Source organism: Paramormyrops kingsleyae, chromosome 21, assembly GCF_048594095.1.
Source record: "Paramormyrops kingsleyae isolate MSU_618 chromosome 21, PKINGS_0.4, whole genome shotgun sequence".
NCBI classification, from domain to species: Eukaryota; Metazoa; Chordata; class Actinopteri; order Osteoglossiformes; family Mormyridae; genus Paramormyrops; species Paramormyrops kingsleyae.
Genome location: NC_132817.1, coordinates 7,275,278 through 7,299,222, shown reverse-complemented (window position 1 = coordinate 7,299,222; position 23,945 = coordinate 7,275,278). Strand labels below are relative to the sequence as shown.

Genomic DNA, 23,945 nt, shown 5'->3' with positions numbered 1-23,945 from the left:
GTGTGTGTGTGTGTGTGTGTGTGTGTGTGTGTGTATGGTAGTGCATCTATAGGGAAGACAGCAGTAAAATCCCCACAGACAGCCTTCCCATCATGCATCTGTTTCAGAGCTTGGCTGGGTGTTAGCTTGGGCAGTGTCTGGCTCTCCAGGTTTGCACTCTGTGATCAATAGGTCGCTGGTTCATATCCTGTGGCTGGCAGAGTGATTTCTCTGTTGGGCCCCTGAACCAGGCCCTTAACCCCAATACCTCCTGGGACTGGCTGAACTTTGTCAATTGTATATCGCCTTGGATAAAGCATCTGCTATACAAATGTAAATATAAATGATAGGGTGAACCTTAAGTCTGGGTGCCAGGCTTGCAGAAATGAACCTGCCTGCATGAAATTCCTTCATCGCTTGCAGACGAGGCATGGAAGGTGCTAATAGCTGATCTGGTCGTTCATAACTGGGGAAGAAAGGGCAATATGGCGTCCCAGAGCCCCGAACTTCATTAGTTCACACAACAGTTGCCTTTGATGATAACATCGATTCTACTTCAGTGCTACATACTCATACAATAGCAAATCAAATCAGTAACCAGGGATGGTCGTTTATACAGTCAATTCTTCTGTAGTCTAGTACAGCCCTGGATTTAGTTAAGCAAAACTCTAACCTTGTAATTATTGCAAGTGTTTGTATGGGCCCAGAGTCTATTTCTGGATTTACTACTCATATAATGTTCTTTGTTCATCATGAGAACTCTGCAAAAAGCAGCTTGTGCAGAGTCCCACTGATGCTGAGGTAGCTCCCCGTCACGCAGAAGGCACACAGATAACATCTATACAGCACAGAATCCATGGAATATTTAGCAGCCCCCGGTAGGTCTACCTGTGCTTGTGTTGGGTCTAGACCAGCTCATGGCAATCGCTGACTTATGAAGAAATATCGTCAACTTCCTGAAATTATTTCTTGAAGATTCTGCGCAGACTCAACCACTGTGGGAGCTATGAATTGGTCTGCTATGAGGCGCAGGTGGAAGAAGCCAGTGAGAGTTTCTCAGGCATTGTAGGGGAATGCCAGAAAGGTTTCCATTGAGAAGATGTCCCTAAAACGGACACAAACATCCCGTGGTTTTAACACCCTGAACTCCAGATGTTAGGTGAGGTCTTAGAAAAGAACATTTTGTTCACTTTGTTCCAGAGAGTGTACTGGGTCAGTATACTTGGTCAGATACAAGTCAATGATTTCCATTCATCCATCTTCTAAGACAGTGTTTTCCAACCCAGTGCTTCGGGGACACAGTTGATCCATGTTCCCAGAGAGTGGGTCCCCAAGGGCCAGACTGGGACACATTGCTGTAACTGGTTATCATGGTCAAGGTCATAGGAGAGACTGTAGGTATGGAAACACCTTGAACAGGACACCAGTTCATCTCAGGGTGCATACACACAATCATACGCTATGGGCAATTAAATGACACTAATAGGCTCAATATATGTCTTTGGACCCCAATAAACCCACATAATATGTGGAGAGCATGCACCATGTACTAACCTTCCATCGCTTCACAGCCTCCATGGGCCACGGGGCCGCTGTCTATGGCGAGGTGCTGTTCGCTTTACAAGTTTCCTATCCATGGACCGGGGCCGCTGGTCAGAGTGTGCATGTCTGCCTTGCACACAGCTGAGGCAAGATTCGAACCTCCAACCCTGGAGGTTTTTTCCTATTGAAATAAATATCTCCTCAGTAGGAAGTGACACAGCATTATATCTCCTCCTATACTATAGCGATAATTATTTCCTTGGACGGCCTCCCTAATAGCATGTAGAAATCTCTGACATATGCTTTTGCCTTGTAATGACTTCATTGTCACTGGTGCCAAATGCTAAAGCGAAGGCAGGTATTTTTAGGCGTCTTGATGGTTTAAAGGCTTTTCCATCGCCGTCTGCGGAGTGTTTTACGGCGTGTGTGAAGGATCCTGCCGGCTAACCACCAGACACCATTCGAGGTTCAGGTGGATGCTGCAGAGAGATCCCATTCCCCAGCCAGACCAGCACGCTCCCTCGCCTTCGGGGAAACGACTGCAGGTCTCCACAGATGACCAGAGTTGTAAGAGTTGGGGACGTGTGCTCAGGCTGGATGGTGTGGCTCAGGGAGGTGGAATAGGGTCCAGCATAAAGACCAAGGACTTTTATCTGTCGTGACACAAATGGGTTACTCTGCCTTATTAGACGTCTTTCTGCAGAGTCGATTTTAGCTTCAGGAGAACTCGATCGTAAGCCAGCACAGAAGAAACATCGTGGGGAAAAAAAGCATTAGCAGGACAGTCACAGAAAACGGACACGGATGCACCGTCACACGCACCACCTCCACCATGACAAGGGTTACACAAGCACGACGAAATTTAGAAGCAGCTTCAATACATAATAAATAAGCTTACTAAATGCGTGCATACATACATATTTCCATATATGACACAGCAGTCAAACATAAAATAAACACTTCTTCCACTTTTGAAATACATAAAATAATATATATATATATATACGCGCCCGCGCGCGCACACATGCGCGCATGCACATGTAGGGTATACATATCCTTATGGGGACCACTCATTCATTTCAATGGGAAAAATGCTAACGCTAACTATGACAACCTTAACCCCTACCCTACCCTAACCATAACCATAAGTAACCAAACAAAATACAAGAGTTTTTGCATTTTTAGTTTTTTCATAGCAGTCACCGATTTTTATAAAATAGAGTTTTCCCTTATGGGGATCAGGAAACCGGTCCCCATAAGGGAAAAAAAACAGATATCAGGTTATGGGGACTTTATGTCCCCATAAGGATAGGTAGACCCGCTCACACACACACATATGCATACACGTATATATATAATAAAACTCTCTCCTAATGAGTCACCTGAGTTGTTTGACCAGCCCTGGACCTTCCTGGCTGTGCAGACCCTGACTCGAGCTCACTTGATAGAGGAGGACCCTGATGAGAGCAGAGGAAGCTTGTTCCTGACATTGGGCAATTGATATGTTGCAGGCCTAAGGCATAAGTATTGTGGTGGTTCAGTTTCCGAGCCACATGGACCAAATTTAAACCATTTCTTTACTTGGAATATCATGAAATAAGTTTTTGCTAAATGGGGGACGAGGAGTTTTGGCCAAAAATGTTCTTCATTCCTTGCCAAGGAGGTATAATTAGGTAATTACTTTCTCACCACACAAAGGGCTGCCTTTGTCTTGGTTACGGTGGCACCTGGTTTCTGTTTATATGTCACAGAATGAATGTCAATAATCAGGCGTCCCTGGCCGGTGGGGGTCGTGGGGTCACGGCTGCCCCAGTGCGCGTGTAGATTCCCGTACAGCGAGCACACCAGGCCTTGTAGCTGTTTCTTGCGATAAGCGGCTTGTTTTCATGTGCGACAGTAGCAGTTGTCTTCAGTTCGGCGTATGACAGCAGGTATGAGTCTGCGGGGGGGCAGCAGACCCGGCTCACCTCTGTCTGCCCTTCTGTACTTGTCGTTGTGGCCTTTTTTGGCACGGAATGGACCGGTCTGTTTGATTTGGAGCGGTTTTTCACTCTATCCATGATTAAACACAGATGCCCTCCCATATAAACTTCGACTGAGTGTTTTGCGTTTTATTCTGGACATCCTACCCAACAAAATCCCTATAGACTAATAGAGCAGTGATATTTTAAGGAAAAAGAATTGTAAAATCTATTCCCGTTAAAGGTTCTGTATTTGCCTCACTTAAATAGCTATGGAATTGAGTTTTGTGTGCAGTGCATTGATTGGTAAGGGTTTCACGATTGACCGATGCATTACCTGCTGGAAAGGAATGATCCTTGATACATTAATAATGCAGAAGTTGGACCTGCCAAGATGAAGGTCTGAATGCAGGTCCCACTCCACAGAGTTCTCTGTCTTCTCTGTCTGTGGTCTGAGTGAATCTGTGATCCAGGTTGCCTTCAGATTTTGACTACATTGTGTCTGTGTGTGTGTGTGTGTGTGTGTGTGTTTGTGTGGTTATTTGAGAGTGTTTCTGGAGGAAATTCTCATCTGGGACATGGATAAGCTACCAACAGTCATCATTGAATATGGTGGTAATTTAAAGTGCCTGGATATTCTCACGAGTTCACTTGGCAAAGGCTGATGTGAGAAAGGTCCTCGCTGTGAATACGGCTCTTCAATTAAAGAAGAAACTTTGAGGTTAAGTAGCAATAGTAACACTTTGATGGATGGGCGAGGCTTTGAGATGGGCCCACGCTGCTCTCATCTGCTGGACCTCAATGGCAAATCGGTGGCGTTTCCCAAGCAACTTGTTTCCTAGACGCTTTGTGGGTCCCTGGAGTTAATCATGCTGTTTTATCTGGGCAGCATTTGTACCAATATTACACGGTTGTTTTGACACAAGGTCACAACTTCTCAGGGGAAAGTGTAAACCCTGTGTGTGATTGTTCCCTTTGGGAACAGTGAACATCTTACAACTTTTTGGGAATCTCTTGACTTGGAAGTGATGGATAAAAATGGTGAACAGTGTGAATTCCCGGACGGCACCTTCCGCAGTGCACCTCACGGTGCCTCATGGCGCTGTTTTTGGGGATCTGGCCTTGCTATAGAAATCATTCTTATCCTCCAACTTTGTGTTGTGCTCAAACATTAGAGTTTCTCCCCAAACATGAATGTTAGAGATACAGATACAGATAGAGATGCTTCTGTAAGGCGTTAAAACAGGTTGCCTCTGCAAAAACATAGCGAGGAAGCATGAAAGCATCCTTCATACTGGAAGCCCTGTCCCTCGTCTTAATTCAGCCGGAAATGGAAACCAATGCAGACTGGTGGTGGTCCATAGATGTCATAATGGGATCCTAATGCTGTTTTCTTTTCTGACAGGTGAGTGACTCAGAATTTTTTTTTTTTAACATTTCAGGGTTTTGCTGAGTTTTAATGGAGAGGAACCATCACCTGTGCTTTTAGCTGGGAAACCAACCTCTGAATCAGCCATTGGTTCACGTTCTCCTCTGGTTCATGTTGATTGGCTGACCGTGCTTCTGTAAGGTAGTTTTGCGGTCTGTGATTCTGTCACAGGGAGGTACAGCAGCGGACTACGTTTGTCCAAATAGCTCAACTCCCCAGTGGTCAGAAAGACACCCTGGATGACTTCTGGATGACAGTCGCTTTGCTGGTGACCCGTTGCTGAGTTGCCAGAGCACTTGTCATACCGAAGTTTCCTGTACTAGGGTAGGTGACCATGATTGGCGTCAGATGAGTTCAGTCTAATGAGCTTCATTTGTTATGGTTGGTGGATGCTGTGAAAGAAGTAGATAAGTATCATTGGCTGCCTAATTGTTGCTCAGTGGGTTAGAATGTGCCTGTATCCGGAAGGTCATTGGTTCTAATCCCGTGGCTCAGAGGCTTGGTAAATCACCAACGGGCTCTTGAGCAAATGCCTTAATCCCAACTGCTAGCCGACCCTGCCCTCTGACCCCATATTTCACCTGTAGATACCTGTGTGTCTGCATCTGGAACGGGGATGGGGTCTGTGATAACCAAAGAATTCCTATGTGTCTGTACTCGTAGTTGTACAAGTGGGAAACGAATCGCTTCGTTCGTTTAAAGGCAGACATGCACACTCTGACCAGCGGCCCCGGTCCATGGAGGCTGTGAAGCAATGGAAGGTTATACTCTGCTCGTGTAAACGATCAGTAATGACAGGGGTGCGTCTTCCAGATACGGACATCTCACTCCAGGTGGGACTAAAACATAGCAGATGTCTCGCAGACACATCAAAAAAAAAAACATCAGCAATGAACAAAGCTGGTTCTGTTCATTTCCTGATGCCTGTAAGGCCCATGCGAGCAGTTGTAGTGAGCTGAAGTGTTTCTGTACTGCTGAGATGGCAGACCCTACCCATGTGTGCCTCGTCATTGAGTTTCTTTGTCCATTTCTGGTGGATGTTTTATTTCCCTCTTAATCGACACCTGATTTTATGGGATCTGTGTGGATGACGTGGAAGGAAAACCATGCAAGTTATTCCCAGTGTGAACGGGGTTTTGATTTGCTCTGCATGGGGACCGTGTCACGTGTCGCCCCTCACCTAGAATGGCTCCACTTCTAGCCCCTTGTTGCTGTGGCTGTCGCCTTGACAACGGGCACAATGTGCCCACACCTCCTTATCGTATTTGGGTCCGGGCGCCATGCTGAATCACGTTCATCCTGGCAAGGAGCCGGGGAGGACAGCTGCGGCTGGACTGTGGGTGGGTGGTCTCCTGCACACCCCCACCCCCCCTGCCCCCCACATCCCATAGCTAGAAAAGTCCGGAACAATAGAATCCCTCTTAGCAGGAGTTGGAGATGAGGAAGTAGCCGGAGAAGTTTTTCCTCTTTGCGTGTAGTGGATTCGATAGCTCACCCTGCGGGCATTTGGGGGGCGGGGGGGGGGGGGCTTGCTGAAGGAATGGGCACCCTTTGTTGCCGTTTCGGCAAGCTCTGATTGGCCATTCCTGGAGAATGTCACCGGTTCACGTCCACAGTGACGGAATGCAGCGGAGCGGGTGAATGGAGCTCCAGAGCGGCAGGTTGCGACCTACCCCTGCCCCCACCCCCACCCCCACCCGGCTGTGAATACTGGGCCCTTTTGTCCTGCGCAGGGAGGCACAGGGACTGAGCACATTCTCGCAGTGCCAGGCCCCGTGCCAAGCCATCCGGGTAATAATAACGGGAGAAAGGGCCAAGGCAGAACAAACACTCTATACCGTTTGGGGTAAAATGTTTCCTTTCTCTCTTGCCGCCATTCAGTTCATGGATTTGGGAAACACCTCACTGGGCCGCTCTGGGAAAGTGAGGCTTGCTTTTTTTTCCCCCAGTCTCTTCCTTTCAAACAGTTACTCAATGAAAGTAAATAGTTTTTTTTCTGGGCTCTGTGGGCTCAAATTCTGAAAATGAAACCTTGGAGTCGAAGACCATTTCAGCTTCGTGAAGCTGGCGCGAGAGCAAGAGATGCAAGTTTGCAACTGAAGGAAAGCAGAGTTTTGTTTTTGTTTTTTTTTCTGTTTTTGTCTTGTTTGTTTGTATTATTATAATTTTTTTAAATATGAGGGGCCCATGTGGCCATTGATCATATGGAGTAACACTCCTGAAATACCTTGTTTGTTGTTTTTTTTATTTCCTTCTTTGCTTAGACGAAAAACAAAGGCCGATTCGTTTGCTGGTGAACTCTTTAACATGCTTTGGAATATGGTCAGGGCTAACCCCTTGCCCTGCTGCCCCCCCCCCCCATTTCCGACAGTCCTCAAGCTCAGTGTGAGACTGATATGTGAAAGTCCTGTTGTTTGGACATACTCATTGCTCTGGGGGGGGGGCAGGGCAGTGTGGGAGAGTTGGATCCTACCAATGGGAAAATATGCATCTTTCTCTTCCATGTCAACCTTAACAGCCTCTCCTTTTGGCAGAAAGGACATTGCAAAGTTTGCCGGTGTTTGAGGCAAAAGGCAGGCCCTCTATGCAAAAGGCAGGCCTTCTATGCATAATTCCCATGCCTGGCACAAAATTGCTTCAGCCGGCCCCCCATGATCCACAACCCCTCCCACATGGACCTCCCCTGATCCTGGGCCTGGGACAAACTTGGGTTTGGAAGTAAAATGTACCTGTCCACAGCAGACAGACCAGGGTGCCAGAAGCCTGGTGAACAAACCGTGGCCTCGTGGCTCCAGCGACAGACCACACAAGAGCTCCCCGATTACCTCCTGTGCCATCGACATCCGTTGGGTAGAAGAAGGGATGGATTTAATGGTGGGGGTGCTTGCAGCTGTGGGAATCGTCATCCGCTGGAGGAGATGAGCAAAGCAGTGTACTGTGTGTGAGCGTGGTCAGGCTCTTTGGTGAACCATGGTAACCAAGTCAAGCTTCACAAGCTGCCTTTGCAAACACCGCAAGTGCACAATCTCTGTTGCTTATTATCATTTTTTATATTCCACACTTCTTGGCCGTCAAGATGATTTACGTCCGGGGTTCTGGTCTCACAGACATATCTCTAAATTATTTTGCCCATCTGGAATGGAGAGTGAAGAATTGTGGCCAGTATAGGATTTAAAGTCACTCAGGGCAAACCTCTGCTTCTTAATGAAGCAGGTCATTCTCAGTTTCCTTTTTTTTTTTGCTGGTGATGGTGATTTAGGACGTGGTGAGAAACCTCTGCCGTGAATCATTCCACTGGTTTTCCTGCCTTCAATCTTATGATATTAAAATGTTTTATAGTTCTTTATACTTGCTATCTGATAGCAGAGCAACAGCCTGGTTATACATTTATAGCAAGAATGAAGACCCCCTTTGGGGAAAAAAAAAAGTTACCCGGACCTGTCATTGATTGTATAGTCGTTGAGCATTTGGAGAGAGATGCAAATTAACCCCCCCACCCCAAGCCCACCCTGCATGCGAAAAGCATGTGTGAGCCTCAGCAGTTGACAGCCCCGCTAATGAGTTCCGTGGCTGTTATCCCGTCTGAGGAAAGGGTCGTTGCTACAATACATGCATAACTTATTGTAAACATATATGCGAGCATGCAAGTCAACCCTTTTGACTAAACCTTCCTGCTGGATTCGTTTGCGATGTCATCACCTTGTAGCAGTGGCTGTGCATAAAGTGATCGCTTCATTAATGCCCACTGCTAGTGGGCTTGTAATCTAATAACCAGCATAATGGGTAGCTACACTAAAAATGCTCAATGGCTTCACTGTCCTGCATTTGGCGTACAGCCTACAAGTTAGAGGTCTTTCTGCCCACGTTCAGAGCGCCTTAATTTCACCCCCCACCTCCGCAAAGCTATGGTGAATTTGCAAATTGACAGATGTTAAGGTTGACTTGCCTCCTCGGTTGACCCTTGGTTACGGCTTGAGCATGCTGCCCCACGATGGCGAAACAAGAGTCCGGCAGCTTCCCGCCACTTGTCTTTCATGGAATCCTCATTAGCTTGTTGTAGCCAGTAACAGACATCATTGAGTTGTTGTTTGGGGCGACATGGTGGCTCGTGGGTAACATCGTTGCCTCAACCCTTTCTTCAGTGTTTCTGGAGTTTGCACGTTCTCCACCACGTCCTCCTGTCTCATGCCACAGCCGAAAAGCTCATTAGCGACTTGAAATTGCATGTATGTTACAAAGTACTGACAACTCATCCAGCATCTAACCCAACACCATGCTGTTTAGGGTGGGCTCTAGCGTCCCCAACCATGACCAGGATAACCAGTTGAAAGATGGATGGTTGTTGTATAAGACTGGTTTGTTTATATCCTTTTGAGGGACTGGGGCTTCCGGAAACTTCAGCATGCCCATGCAGGAGGCCTAATGATTAGGCAATGCGTAAATGCACCACGGCCAACATTAGACGCGCTGCTGCGACACGTGTTCAGAAGACGTCTGCTCCATAAATGCCAAGAGACAGCCGTCTCCGTCACCGTCTGGGAAACACCCTGTTTTAATAAGCGTTGTATCCTGGGTTGGGAGCGTGGCTCCGCAGAAACGGGGAATAGTTGAAACATGTCCGCTTAATCCCATCCTGGCCTTCGTGGGAGCCGCCATTTTGCAGGCATCCCATTTTGCTGTAGCCTAGACCGAGAATGTGGACCTTTAGAGGGTTGTGTACCGATACTCCCTCCTCATGTTCCGTTTGTATGTTTGTGTGTAACTCCCCCCCCCCACCCTCTCTGATACCCATTATTCTTTTTTATCATTATTGTTTTCCAACCCGGCCGCCTCGCGAAAACAGGATGCCGTGCTTCCTCCACGAGCGAAGCAGCGCTTTGGCTGTTTCCATGACGACGAACACGCTCACAGCTGGATCACGATACAGGCTGGAGGCAAAGAGTCGCGTTGAGCATCTTTGGTTACGCGGCTCAGCGTAATTCTCAACCTAGGGGTTGGCACTCTCGCTCTTCTCCAACCCCTCCTTCTCTCTCTCCCTTTCTCTCTCTCTCTCTCTCCCTCTCTCACTGTTTCTCTCACTTTCCTGTGCGATGTATCCAGAGAAGCGTGCTGGCCCTCAGTGTCACAGACTCGTTGGTGTGTTACACAGCTTGTCAAGGGGAAAAAAAAAAATCAGCGGGGCAGGTAAGGATTCAGAACTTTTGGACTTTGCACGGAGCCGTTTCTTATTCAGAGCTTGGTGCCGTAGCTTAGCAGTGGGCCAGCAGGAGAGGGACATAAACCAACGAAGCAAGTTTGTCTCCAAGTCTTCTCCAGCTTTGCAGACCGCTCTAGTGTCCTTTAAACAGTTATATTTGGTTCACTACATACGAGGGAAGCAGTTGGCTTGTTTCGTCTTTTCTACCCTTAACTTCTAATGACTTCTTAAACCTATGGCCAAAATGTGTAATCTGCGGGTAAGACGAAGGATCTTTTGTCGCATAAATAACTGTCATGTAGACTTGAAGAATGCAAATCGGTAAACAGCAAGTGAGAGGGCTGTTTGCATGTGGGCCCCCGGTCCCTGGGGCCCCCCCCAGCAGGGCTGAATAGAGACTCTGTCCCCAGAGTCCTTCGAAAGCTCTGGCCTCCCGACCTTTGCTAGGACAGAGAGCTCTTCTACAGATGTCCATGAATGAGGCCTCGTGTAGGACCAGCTGCAGTCGTCCTTTTAATGCGGTTCTCACACTGTGTCTCGGGGAGTTCTCAAACAGAATGCCAAAGTGCGTCGACAACATGAAGGGGAATGGGAAATCAGCCACTCTGGAACATGTGAAAAATCTATACCCTCTGCCGACGTCTAGGCGTAAAATTTCCCCCCGATGGAAATAATGAAAATAGCAGTCAGCCATGACTTGTTCTACCGGCGAGGCCATTTGAGGTGCTTTTTGATGATAGACGTAGCCTCCGATATTAGACTCTGAGGGGGGTGAGAGCCTAAATTCCACAGTGACGCTCTGGTCTCCCGCCTCCTGCCGGTAACACCTGGCTGAAGATGCCGGCTCCTGCCAGGGGGAATGCTGGGAAGTTTGCCGGTGCTGGATACTGTGCCAGGGCCCCGCTAGTGGGGGTGTGGTCGAGTGGAAAAATGAGGTCCATGACTTTACTATTCAGCCTGGTGGGGCTTGGAAAAATGCACTGATTGTTCACGTAAACACTGTTTCATACTTCGTACAGTTGTCATGGCTGGGATCCCCATTGTTTGCCTTTCTAGGGTCTCCTGGTAGCTTCTGGCTAATAGTCAGTAGCACCTATCCTATGTACTAATGAAGTTACGCTGTTAGGTTAATTGCACCATATTTGGAATTTTATCATTTGTAGGTAATCTCGTCAGTTATGTCTATGTATTTGAAGTTTTACCTTCTCGGGTTTTATTAATTAATAAAAAAAAAAGTCATAAGCTTCTAACCTAGGCATCACTGTGAATGAGCCGTAACTGATTACATGGCGTGAAAACTCAATCAAGTAATTCCAAGGTTGAATTGAATTGCCATCTGTAGGTTTTTGGACTTCTGATTAAACATGGTGATTTTAAGTTCTCCGGGCAGAAATGGGTAGTGCGTTTAAGAGTGACTTGGGTTGGCAGTTTCTACACTATTGTCTGCAGCCGTGTGCTAATTGCTATATTAATCTCATGGTAGCTGCTGTTGCAGTGGTTATAGAACTGTTTTGCTCACCCGGTGTAGTCGCTGTGAGACGTGTGTCTTCATGCGTGATTTTTACTTGTGGCCTTCCAGCAAGGGCACCGTGAACATGCACGTGATGCACGGCTGGCAGTTTGCGTGTGTCCCGGGCGCCTGGGCAGCACGCAGCGTTCCCCTCCAGTGCCGGATGCCGCCTTCGTCTTCTGATGCGAGGAAGATGTCGACCCCACAGAGGCGAGCTCAGCCAGTGTGCGCCTGGCCCTTTAAGGGAATCGCCTTTGACTTGATCAGCAGGGACTCATAAAAATGTGCTAATGAGGCTGAAGAGTATTTTCTTTATTATTGGGTGGGGTGGGATTGGGGGGGGTCCACCCTAAATGAGGTCACTCATAGTTGCTTTGTTGAGGAGTTTTTTTTTTCTCCAGCATATTTTCTCTCTCGCTCTGTTGATAAACAAAAGCCTAGGAGGTGTGTCCCAGCAAAAAAAAAAAAAAACCTTTCAAATATCAGATCTGGCACGAGATCAAAGTGGAATTGGGACGCCGGTGGTTATTTTAATCACTTTTCCATGTTTTCGTACGAGGCTCCTGTACCCCGTGTGGGAACTGTAGGAGATTTTTTCCAGTGACACTATCCCAGCAGAATTTTCTCCACGGTGCCTCTGGACACCATCCCTGGTGAATTTTGGGAATTCGGAATATGCCGCATCCGGAGCTATATTTATCAACCCTGAGTGCGTAGTAATGTCATTCCGAGCTGCGTGACACACTTCTCGGTAAAATGACTGTGACTGTGACTGTGACATGCCACCGGGACAGAGTGACAAAAGGGTGATGAAACAGCTGTTTGCGGTCTGTCAGTATTTCCTTACATCTGCCTGTTGAAAAAACGACAGGAGCTGTAGCTTTAGGCCGAATGTACACAGCGGTCTATGCAGGCCCGTGCAGGTCAGGGTGAGGCCTCTACAGAGTCATCGCCTTATATATTCTTTATTTATATCTCATTTGTATTTGAGAAACATGCCTTAATGGTTCCTGCAGGCCCCACTTTGAGGAACATCGGTTAAAAGGTCCCCTTGAGGCATCTTGAGCTGAGATGAGAAAAAAAAAAAATCAGCACGGAAATGATCTCGCCTTAGCGGTTCTGCAGAACATCCCCCGCCCGGAGAGTTCAGCCTTGCCCAATTTTTTCGGATGACAAAAGTCCGCAGGCTGCCCCTGTCCCGATCCCACGGAGGCAAACGAGTGCAGGTGTCTTTTGACAGTGAGGGTCACGCCTGTGTCACGCAGAGGGGTTAATGTATCTAAAATGTGTCAGACGAGGTGAGAGATTCTGCTCCTGTTATGAGACACGAGGCATTATAAGAGCTCAGGAAGTAATTCGAGTGGCTTCTGCCTGGAGACTATTATGGCGAGGCTGAGTCAGGTCATGGTCCCTGTTAGTCTAATTATTGGCAATAGAATATCAAGTTCTGTTCCGTCCCAAAGGCCCAGGATTTGTGCCCAGCCTGATCTGCAGTCGACACCTTTTTCTGCCTTTCCCTTGTCCTGGCACCGAAACGGCGGCCTTTCGTTCTCCGTTAGCTTTTCGGATATAGTTAAGGATTTGTAAATAGAATCGTGCCCCCCCCCCCTCTCCCCAACGACCTGGCCGGCAGCACCATCCTTTTTGCCCAAGTGCCTGGACACGTTTTCCTGAATTGTTCCCTAATCATTCCCATAAATTTCCGGCTGGGCCATTCATCCCGACACGTTCCGAGCGTCAGCTGCACTGCGGAGGTCGCTTGGAGACCGCGTGGGCATCCCGCCCACCCCGCAAAGGCTGGTGTCGTCCCCCAGTCCCGCCGGATGCCCTTCAGACGCGATGGTGGAAGCGTGCAGGAAGGCCCCGGAACATTCCCCTCCTGCGGGAAGCTCCTAAATTCCCAGACGGGACCTGGGCTCCCTCTTGGCCGCGGGTTTTCGGGAGTATCGGGTGCGAATCGACACCCTGTTTTAGATTTAGCTTCATTGTCAGTGTGCTGAGAACAGGAACAGAGCCAAAGAAATGCAGTTAGCATCTTACCAGATGCAAATAAAGTCAATGATAAATAAATTATATATATTTAAATGAATTTATCTATATCTAAATTCCTCTTTAAGCAGATGTGTCTAAAAGCTGCCTTCCTCACCAAGCCCACGTTTAAAGTTGCACCACAGCTTTCTGGTTGCAAATGACAGACCGCGAGCAGTCGGCCCGCGTGAGTGTTGTTCAGGTCTGCGACTGTTCAGGCTACTCTGTACGGCACCATAATCCGGAATAATCCTCAAGACACCCTTCACAATTTATACTGAGGTGGTACATTGATGTCTGATCTGTTCTGCGCAGTATGGTAGCACACACACACACGCGCACACACACACACAGACATACACACACACATACACACACACACACACACAGATGCACACACACACACATACATACACACACACATACACACACACACACACATACACACACACACATAGATGTTTGTTATTATATCTTTGTAGGGACTTGCATTTCTAAACTCTAATCTCAACATGAAGACCGTAACCCCTACCCACCCCTAACCTTAACCATAAGTAACCAAGTAAAACATAAGACATTTGGTATTTTTACTTTTTTGATTGCATTCACAGATCTTTGTGGGGACCTGGAAAATGGTCCCCACAACGTCAAAAAACAGGTTTCTATTACATTGTGGGGGATATTTGGTCCCCACAATGTAATAAACCTAATCCACGCACACTTACACACACACACACACACACGACTGGCTCGTGAACGGGTGCCCCATTCACCCGTGAAGACCTTCCCCCCAGCTCTAAAAGCCGACCAAAGAGGTGCCTGTTTACAGAGCGTTAAAGCCCTTGACAAATAGCGTCACTGTGGCGAAAACTAAACTGTGTGCTTGCAATTACAGTCTAGACGCTGGTGTGTGGATGCCCTGATGCACTGCGGCTTGCCCGGGGGGGGGGGGGCGTCACACGCCACGCCACACGGCTACGTTTCAATGGTCTCATTTGCCCATTGCTTTGATCGTTTGCAGGTGGGGGCTGGGATATTACCTCGCACCTCTGCTAAATGCTAACGCCCCCAGATGTGTGAGTTTGTGCATGAATACTCACACATTGTTTTCCTCTATGGTTCACGTGTGACTCATGTGACATCAGTCATGTGATTTAGTCATGTGCCTCCAGGTTCTCTGTATGTGAGTGGGCATCCTGAGATTGTCTGCCGTCCTGTGCAGCTTCAGGCCCCCAGTGTGACCCCGAAATACACTCCGCATTGCAGCGATCCTGTTTGAATAAGCGGTGTTTGGAGGTGAAGGAGTTGCGGCTCTGAGCTGACCCACAGTGGCTGGAGCCCATCTTCATGTGGGGAACCGTTTCCCAGAAGGCCGTCTGCTTCAGGGGAAGTGCGTCTTCACCGGGTCACTGCACAGTGCTGTCGCTTATTGGCCTTATCTCAGGAGGAAAATTAGCGAAGATGTTTGTTCAAGGGCGGTGATCCATCAGGACGCCCCCCCAATGCGAGCGCCCTTCACCCCGCTCTCCGTAATGGCCGTTCCTGTTGTCCTTGGCGCCTCCTCTCTTTCGGGCGCTTTGCTGACACACCCGGTGTGACCCATAGCAGTGAGCCACCCGGGAGCGTGTGAGGCCCTCCTCAGCTCTCTCTTCTTCCGTCCATTCGTCCTTCTCCTCGTTTCTTTTCTCCCTCAAATTGGCTTGAGGAGCGTAAGTACAAAGTCGTGCTGGAAACTTCACCTCACTGCACAGGATTTTGCCAAAACTCACAACTTCTTCTTTCTTTTTTGTTCCCCAAGTCGTGCCCTTTTCTGTTGAAGGTTCTGTACTGCATTGCAGTTCTTTCTACTGCTTTTTGTGAATTCAGAATCAATGCCTGGGGCCTGTTTTGAAAGCTGCCCTTTTGCCCCTGAACAGATTCTCCTTTTCTCATTTATAGATTCCTCACCAGCAGATCTCTTAAAACAGCTGCACTGAGGCATCTGTTACTGCATAATGAGGTCGTTTATGGTTGTTTCGTAATTGTTTTATTTGCCTTGCAGATACTTCCTTGGTAATGAACCTGCATAATTATTTTTAGGAAGCGTCCAATCAGTAGTAGGTGATTGTGACCATGTGACCCGGTCAACTGAAACCATGTGACCCAATTGATTGAAACCATGTGAGCTGGTCGGTGGACCGTGCCCCCACCCTCAGTCTACCTGGATTTAAGGGGCCGGAACGTAGAGAGCAGCCCGTTCCGGAAATTCGCTGGGAGCGCTTGCTGTTTTTGGACAGGGACGTGGACCGTCTGAGCTGGCGGGGGACAGTCTCCCTGGCGCGTCCCCCCCGGACCGCCGGACAACTGAGAGGCGCATGCGACGGGTTGTTGTGCCTCCTGGATCGCCCCATCGCAAGTGTAAACACAAACTAAGAATAGATTATAAACACGGCGTCTTTCGTAAACCTGGAGGTTGCTGCTGTTGGGCTGCTAAAATAAGGCCTGGTGTCAGGCAGCCCCTGCTGCCAAGTCCGTGCAGATAGCTGGCAGAGGCCATTGGTCTCCAAAGATGCCCCGTTAGTGACCCGCCTGTCGGCCAAGCCCAGATTTTCGAATGCATGGCTCGGAGCTTAGACACAGAAGGAAACGCATCTCCTGCTTTCCGGGTCAGCACCCCCCCACTCACACACACACCCTCTTAAATCAATCAAACAACGGATCGATGTCACTTAAACCCAAGACGTTGACATCGTGTTCTGTACCCACTCACGTAGGCAATAAAAAATACCTTCTTTATAGCTAACAGCCTTTTAAAATAGAACACCTCCCTTAAATGGCACCCCCCTCAAACCTCCTGTGCCCCCTCCCACTCTTCTGCATCACTCTGTAGTTCTATTGACCCCCCTTTTTAGGTGCACCTATATAGTGGCAACTTGGAGCCCTTTTCTCCCCAGAGCCAATTCGAGGGTTGACAGGTTGTGTGTTCAGAGATGCCTCTCTGCATACTGCTGTTGTGCTGAGCTGTTATGTTCGTGCTTGCGGCCGTCCTGTTATTTTTAATGAGTCTAGCCATTCTCCTCTGACCACTCTCATTAACACGGAGTTTATGGACACAGAACCGCCTCCCCTAGATCTTTTCTGCAGGCTGTGCCATCCTATGTAAACCCTAGACATCGCGGCGCATGGAGACCGTAGGAGGGCGGCTGTTTCTGATTGGCTGGGGCTGTCATGTCTGGCCCCGACATTCATACCGCATTTAAGATCGCTTAGATCATGAGGCTTAGCCCTTCTGATGCTTAGCTGCACAGTAAGTGAGCCTCTTCACCCGGTCTGAGTGCTGTATATATTCCATTGCGGCCCATGTGATTGGCTGTCGGCAGGAGCAGACCGTCTGCGTTAACGAGCAGGTGTGCCTAATAAAATGGCCGCCGAGCGCATGTTCCTGGCACAGTCCCGTAGTGTCAGATCTCATTATAAAAATCGCCGATACGTTACACCGTCTCCACCCCAAGCTGCTCTGTCCCAGCGCCCAGATGCGTGCCTCTGTTGTTTAACTTCGGCCTAGAGTTACAGTTCTCTTAACGGGACACTCGACGGGCTAAAGACAGCCTGCGGTGAGACTGCAAGGAGTTGGGGGCCCTCCTGTGCTGCGTTTTTGATGACTGTGAAGTGGATTTAAGGACATCTGTCCTTATTACCTGCTGACCTTGAGGTGTCGGCCAAGGTAAGACCCCCCCCCGACCCCAGGACACATGTCTGAGATCACAAGGATGGAGTTTTCTTGTGATAATCCTGTGGTCCATGCAATTTGAGAGTGGGGGGCCTGGAAGGTCTTTTGTGGTTCTGGTGCAGACCGCCTGTCCAGCCTTCTCAACCCTCAGTGATGTAGGTTTGGGGTCAACGTCGGTAGGGTCCATATCAGCTCCAAACCTCCCTAACCCCCTAAACACACACCCGCAGTATTGGTATGGACATGTCCCTACCATCCACACCCAAATCTACGCCCTTGACTGACTTCTACCTCCACGATGAAAACATGGATCTTCAGTGCAGCTGCTTAGTTCCTGCCCTGGGTTTCCCTGTTCCAGCTGGCCAGGTCCGGCACTCCTACAGACACCCTGGGTTTCCCTGTTCCTTCCCCGCGTGGGAAGTTTCCTGCGGATGAAGCCTGAAACTCTGAATGAAATTCCTGTCCGCACTGGTGCCTTTTTCCTCCACTTTTCTGTCCCGTGGTTCAAGGCAGGGGAACACCGTGGATGGAATGCCGGGACAAATGTTCACCATTCCACACTATGGCCAGTTTGGACAGTTTACCTTAACTGCATGTCTTTACAACATGCAAACTCTACATGCTGTTCCTGGAGGTGTGAGGGTTTTTTGTGGTCTTCATTGGCTGGGAATTGGGCAGGAGCAAGAATGTGGACTGTCTGGGAGTTACAGACTGGGTTAGGAAACACTGGTACAGTATGGCACTTTGGTCATCTGTACAGACCTTTTTACAATACAGTAAACACCTGTTGTAGTAATTAAAATGCACATCACATGAGAAAAATCACTGCCATTCCTATGTGTTCAGCCCATGCCAATGGAATCCTTATAAGGTGACTGTTAACTTACAGAGAGAAATTGAGCACATCGGCCTGCATGTTAACACGAACCCTCCAGCAGTACAGTGGTCGTAAAGGCGTGGGGCCAGTTGCTGATCAGACTGGGGGGGGCCCCACAGCTGCTGGGCGTTGGGCACCCAATGGGGGCTCCGCTGTCCCTTCTGTCATCCGGGGGTGTCATTTACCACAGACGCACAGCAGTGGGTATGTCCGATGGCACCATATCATATGATCACGGACGGCGAGCGGCCGGCAGCCCAGTAAAAGCGTTATTTATGCACCAGCTTTGGACAGTTTTATCGTGTAATACGGCAGCAATCGCGCCGTTTGAGACCCGCGAGCCAGGTGCTGCTTAGCCCTGATCAGCACCTATCATCACACAGATCCAGCGCCAAATGGACCTGGACCCATGGCCAGAAATAAGTTGGTTTGAATCCCAAAAGGCGGCAGAGTGCGGAACTCCTCGCCGCATTTTCTCGTTGACTTTACCTCTTCCCGTTGAACTCTCATCTGGGATTTCAGAAAACAAGGATCAAATGGACCGATCTGCGGTTCACCGCCGGAAAAAGATCAAGTTTACTTGAGGTCTTTTGATGGATCCGACTCAGACGGGCTCCCATGTGAAATTGTTCTATTGTTCTACAAACAATTTACTGTAAGCAGATCGATGACCTTGTCTGCTTCCAACCATGGAAAAAGACCCACTTCTGTGTGTGATCTGATTATTGCTGTACAGGCCCCTGCTGGTCCAGAAAGTCAAAGATGTGTTTTTGTCGTAGCGGCTCGAGGGCCCAGCTGGTGCATGTGCACTCTGCTTTGGACCATGTTTGGACTGTCCCTCGTGTATTTCAGTAGGGAACTTAACCCGAGCGCTAGGGTCAAAATTCTGACAGCACAACCGCAGCTTATATTAAGTTAATATTATCCCTAACGTAATTTCGCCTCGATAGTCTGCCGTTGTCTTTTCATTTGTGCCTTGCGCTTCCTTGAATGAGGAATGAATCAAATTATGGTGTCAGGATACAAAGGAGCTCTTCTCTTTCTTTGCAAATTCCATTATTTCACGCATTTTCTCATTGAGTCATTAGTATAATTGAGGATTGCCCACTTAGCTCTACACCTCTCCCGTTAGGTTCCTCTTTCGTTGTATATATTTACCATCTCTCTGCATTGACTTGTTCAGAACTCCTTATCTAAATATGACAGGTATAAAGAATTACACAAATAGCAAAGATATATTATCGCATCAGGAAAATATTATTCCTGTCTCTTTTCTTAGGCAAAGACGAAACTGCCATGGTCTCCTTACCTAAAAGTGGATACAAGGCAGGAAATATTTTATCCTGTTTATTTTGGAAAGCCTACATTTCGCAAAGTTCTGGTTGGCACAATAACTTCGGGATAGAAATTGTTTCCTGGAGTTCTTGTGGAAATTAAATTACTATATGGGTCACATATATTGAATACAAAACTTATCGCTAAGAGATGGTCAAGATTGTCCCTGGAAGGAAAAATGCACATGTTTAGGGCATGTATACCCCCCCCCCCTTCCATGTGCTCAGCCTCAGAGGGATTCCAACCCCTCCTTACCCAAATCAGGATTAATGGTAGATTGGTTAGTTTGATGGATGGATGGGTGGATGGATGGATGGAAAGAAACTTGCAATCTGGCTCCATCATTGAATGGTTTGCGATTCTAGAATGTGGCAGCGATTGATCTTTAATCGCTTAATGCTATGCTGGTGAAATATGACCAAAAAAGAGCAACTTTCTGAGAGTAATTTGAGATCTTGGCTTTTCTCCATCCTTGCAAGTCGACCAGATTTACAGGCCTGCTGATGGAGAAGGGGCTTGGCGTGTTTCATGGTGGTTAACTCAGATCTCTATTAATGGTCCTGTGTCATTTTTAGGACGATGGCCATTTGGGTCACAGCATCTTTTGCAACCTTGATCTCCAAGCTAGTACCTCCTTACTTACAAGCTTAAGCCTTAATCACTTTGACGTCCACTGACCCATGAATTTTGCTCGGAGGAGTACAGAATAAAAGGTGTGCAGGGTGGAACAGCCCAGGAGAGACCTTGAAATGATCATTACAAAGATATCAAATGCAGTCCTTCCGAGAGGCCAGAGGGTTCAGTGTAATGTGTAGTTATTTTTCTAGGTCTGCTTTAAACCTTCTGCATTTAATGAAGATGCTACAGAGGACTATGGTCGATGGGAGGGGGGTCCATTTGATCCCGTGGGACAGATCTGTTTCCATTCAATGAGCCTATTGGAAAGCAGAGAGAGACGCCCAGGTTATGACTAAGAGATGAATGCCACTGGAAAGGTCTGCCACGCAGACTATACGCGCAGCCGACGCAGCAGTCTAGGTTGTCATGTGATCTCAGGGTCTTGACGTCAGAAGCCCGCTGAAGGATGGGGACAGCTGGGCTGGGATGAGAGGGACTTACGTGGCCTTACTCGATGCTCTGAAAAACCTGGCATCTTGGGAAGTCCCTTAGCTACAGCGACACCAAATCGGGCTTTCTGTTGTTTTATCAATGTGACGCACAGTGACAGTCATCAATCCAGAAATAAAAGCTTGACCTGTTTTTCGGTGGGGTTGGGGGGGGGGTATTGTTTTCTCAGTTGCCCGCTATCTGTTCACTCTCACTCCTCAGGACATCCTGATTTTTAAATGTTTTAAATCTATTACACACTGAATATTGAACTGAAGCTTGACATATGAAAAAATATATTGCGAATCAAATCGTAATCACAGTATTTTTCAGAAAAATCGCGATTAGATATTTTCCCCAAATTGTTCAGCCCTATCATACAACGAAGACTGTGATTGGTTACAGAAGTGAAACACAAGCCCCTCCCTTTTTGACCCAGGGACACTTCGAACTTGGCAAAATCAGGACCTGTGTACTCCTCGGCCAAACAAGACAAAATTTGATGGGGTTGTGGTGATCAAAAAAGGGCGCATCTTCAATCTACGGCTCCCACTGCAGTATACATGCCTGTTCCTTTGAGCACTGGAGGGAATCGCTGATCTCGAAATACTACCAGATAGAGGAAGAGATCGGCAGGCTGCTGCCCCCAACTGCAGCACAGGCTGTCTGGCTGAAGTTATGAAGGAACCAGGCTTCTGATTGTAAAGCCTCGTCATTGTTCCTCAGAGAAAGTTCCTTAACCTGAACTGCAGGAGTATATATTTGTCCAGCTGTATGAATTACTCACTCGAATAAAATAAAAGTGTCCAGTTAGCAACCGAATGGAGTTCTGACGTTCGTCAGCTGGAGCCTGAGGGAGCTAGGAATATATCCACAGCTGAGAAGAGCCAGTCTGGCCTGCGCTCTGCAGCACAGTTAAGCTGAGGTTGCGCACAGGTCACAGGATGCGAGCAAGTCCAGATACCTGGAAGTGGATTTTCGGGCTGGGAGTTTTGGCTCTGGGGGAGACATGAGACATGTTTACTGCGATCTGGTGTTTACATTTCTGCTGTATTATATATTTTTTTTGTTGTAAAAGCAGAAAAACAATAGAGGCATGTTTGGGTCAATTCCTCTGCGCTTAATGGGTTGTGCTGTGGTAGTGTGATCGAATACGGCAGGAATATTCTAAACAAATATCCCGTTAGTTATTTTTATTGATGTTTAAGGTTCTAAAGCTTGCGGTGAATGATATTGTCTATTAAAGTGTTATCTAAGGAATATCTGGAGACAATGTTGTTGGTAATTAACGGACGAAGGAGGCCGTTAGTCATGAAGACGTGCCCGGCGCGCTGCTGGTTCTGGAGACGAGGCGGTTAAGGGGCGCTCCGTCCCGTGGCGCGGAAGGCTGCAAGCGCAGAGCGATCCAGACAAATTCAGGTCAGCTGTCAGACAAAATTACCAAGGAGGGCTGCAGAAGGCAGCTCTCGGGTCGGGCTGGGATGTGAAGACGTGGACAGGGACGGGGGGGGGGCTTTTTGGCCAGTTCCTCCAGTCCTCTTCCCACAGATGCTTACTGATTGTTTACTTGTTTACTCCATTACATTCCCCCCATCTCCTGACCCGTTTACGGTTCCCCTGCTGTACTCCAGCTGACCGTAAAGTGCAGCCACCCCACAGATGCAGACTTTACAGCCTGGGGTGCAGTTCCGCTGCCGCCCAGCAGGGGTCCCCGGGGCCAGGCCATCCAATGACATGTCGTTGGCAGCCTGCAAACCATGAGAGCCAATTACATTGTTTCATTTGATCTTACCGGCAGTGTTAGGTTGGGGAGGGGGGGGGGGGACTGATCTGATGCAAGGGGAATGAACTAAACATGGAAGCCTTTCTTTTAAGAACCTGCTGATTTCTGTCTTCCATTTCCTCACGTTCTCTCTCTTTTTCTTCCTTTTTCCAATTATTTTTCGGCTCATTATTCCCACATTATTTCTGCTTTTCGGTGCCTCATAACCTTTTGCTGGCTTTATGCCCATTTGCTCGGTTTTTGTACGAGCCTGAGCGAGTCTTTCCAGACGTCATTTTGGCCTCCTTGCAATTAGCTTCTGTCGCTAATTACTGTCAGTTACTCCGGTGCGTTTGCCTCAGCCCGGCCAGCGGCCCGTGGCTCGCGGTCTGACTGCAATACGTCCTCGCTGAGGACTCTGGCTGCGTGTGGAGGGAATGGAAATAATTACTAGGAGGTGGCCCTTTGCTTCTCCAGGCGCTGAGTTCCTCCTGCCCCCAGAAGGGCTGTGTCCTGCCAAATTGAAGCTCTGGATTGGTGACATGGGATGATCATCATAACCAAGGTTAATGCAGATGTGCAACAAAAATGCAAAATGTGAGTCACCTGAGATGGGGGGGGGGGGTGGTGTGTAGCTCAGCAAATTAGGCTTATGAGTCTGTGGTCAGAAGGTTGTTGGTTCGATTCCCACTCTTGAGCAAATAGTCACATTCAGCCTTGTGTCCTTGTGTGACACCCCTACCCTCCTAAAATGCTCCAGGGGTGCCAGTTAAATGGTGTGACCCTGGTCTTGATGTAAAAAGAAGCATTCCAATATACTTGTGCAAATGAAGCATTGTTTTCAATTCAGCTCTGCAAAATTTAATGGAACCAGTGCAAATTACATAACCACAGCTGCTAAATTAGACATAAGAGTAAAACCTAAATATAGGCAGAATGATGTAAATGAGATAAACACGTCTGCTATCCTGGCAGAAACCACAGCAACTGTTATTCTGGTCTGTAGGTTTGAATTAGAAGTCAACCTGTAATCTCACAGCAAATTCAGTGCAATTTAAGCACACGGCTCACATGGAAGCTGACAAATCAGTGAGGTACGATCCTATACTGGATAAGCAGGTGCTGCATGGATGGATGGATGGATGGATGGACAATCAGCAGACATTTTTACTGCCCAAGAAATTCTGGGAGCCAAGGATAGGGATTACTTGGGTACAACGTGTTTTTACAATGTCTCTCTCTTAACGTAGGACCTTATAAGGTCAAGTCGCTTTAATCGGGGGTCAGGAAACTCTGCCTATGAAAATATGTGACTCACTTTCTCTGCTCGGAGCGATGCTATTGAAGAAAATTAGACTGTTTTTCCATGTAGCTCATGAAGGGTTAACAGAGAGTACTTGTGGTTTTGCCTTTTTCAGCTGCATCTTATGTGAGGTTTAGGGGTCCTTATCACAGACATGCATGCGGTTGAACTGACCCACGAATCCTTCAGTGATCACTATCAGATCA

At 47.9% G+C, this 23,945-nt stretch overlaps 1 protein-coding gene across 3 annotated transcripts in view; it reads left to right on the top strand.

Moving 5' to 3' along the window:
* The window catches only part of ppp2r3a (protein phosphatase 2, regulatory subunit B'', alpha), a 60,457-nt gene that overhangs the window by 1,543 nt on the left and 34,969 nt on the right, over positions 1-23,945 (top strand). Inside the window, exon 1 of one of the 3 annotated variants that reach the window (XM_023824437.2) lies at positions 9,992-10,095. The exons of the other annotated variants lie outside the window; for them this stretch is intronic. The gene's annotated coding sequence lies outside the window, so the exon portion shown is untranslated. Of the gene's footprint in view, positions 1-9,991; positions 10,096-23,945 lie in introns of those variants that run through there. 3 annotated transcript variants of the gene reach the window in all.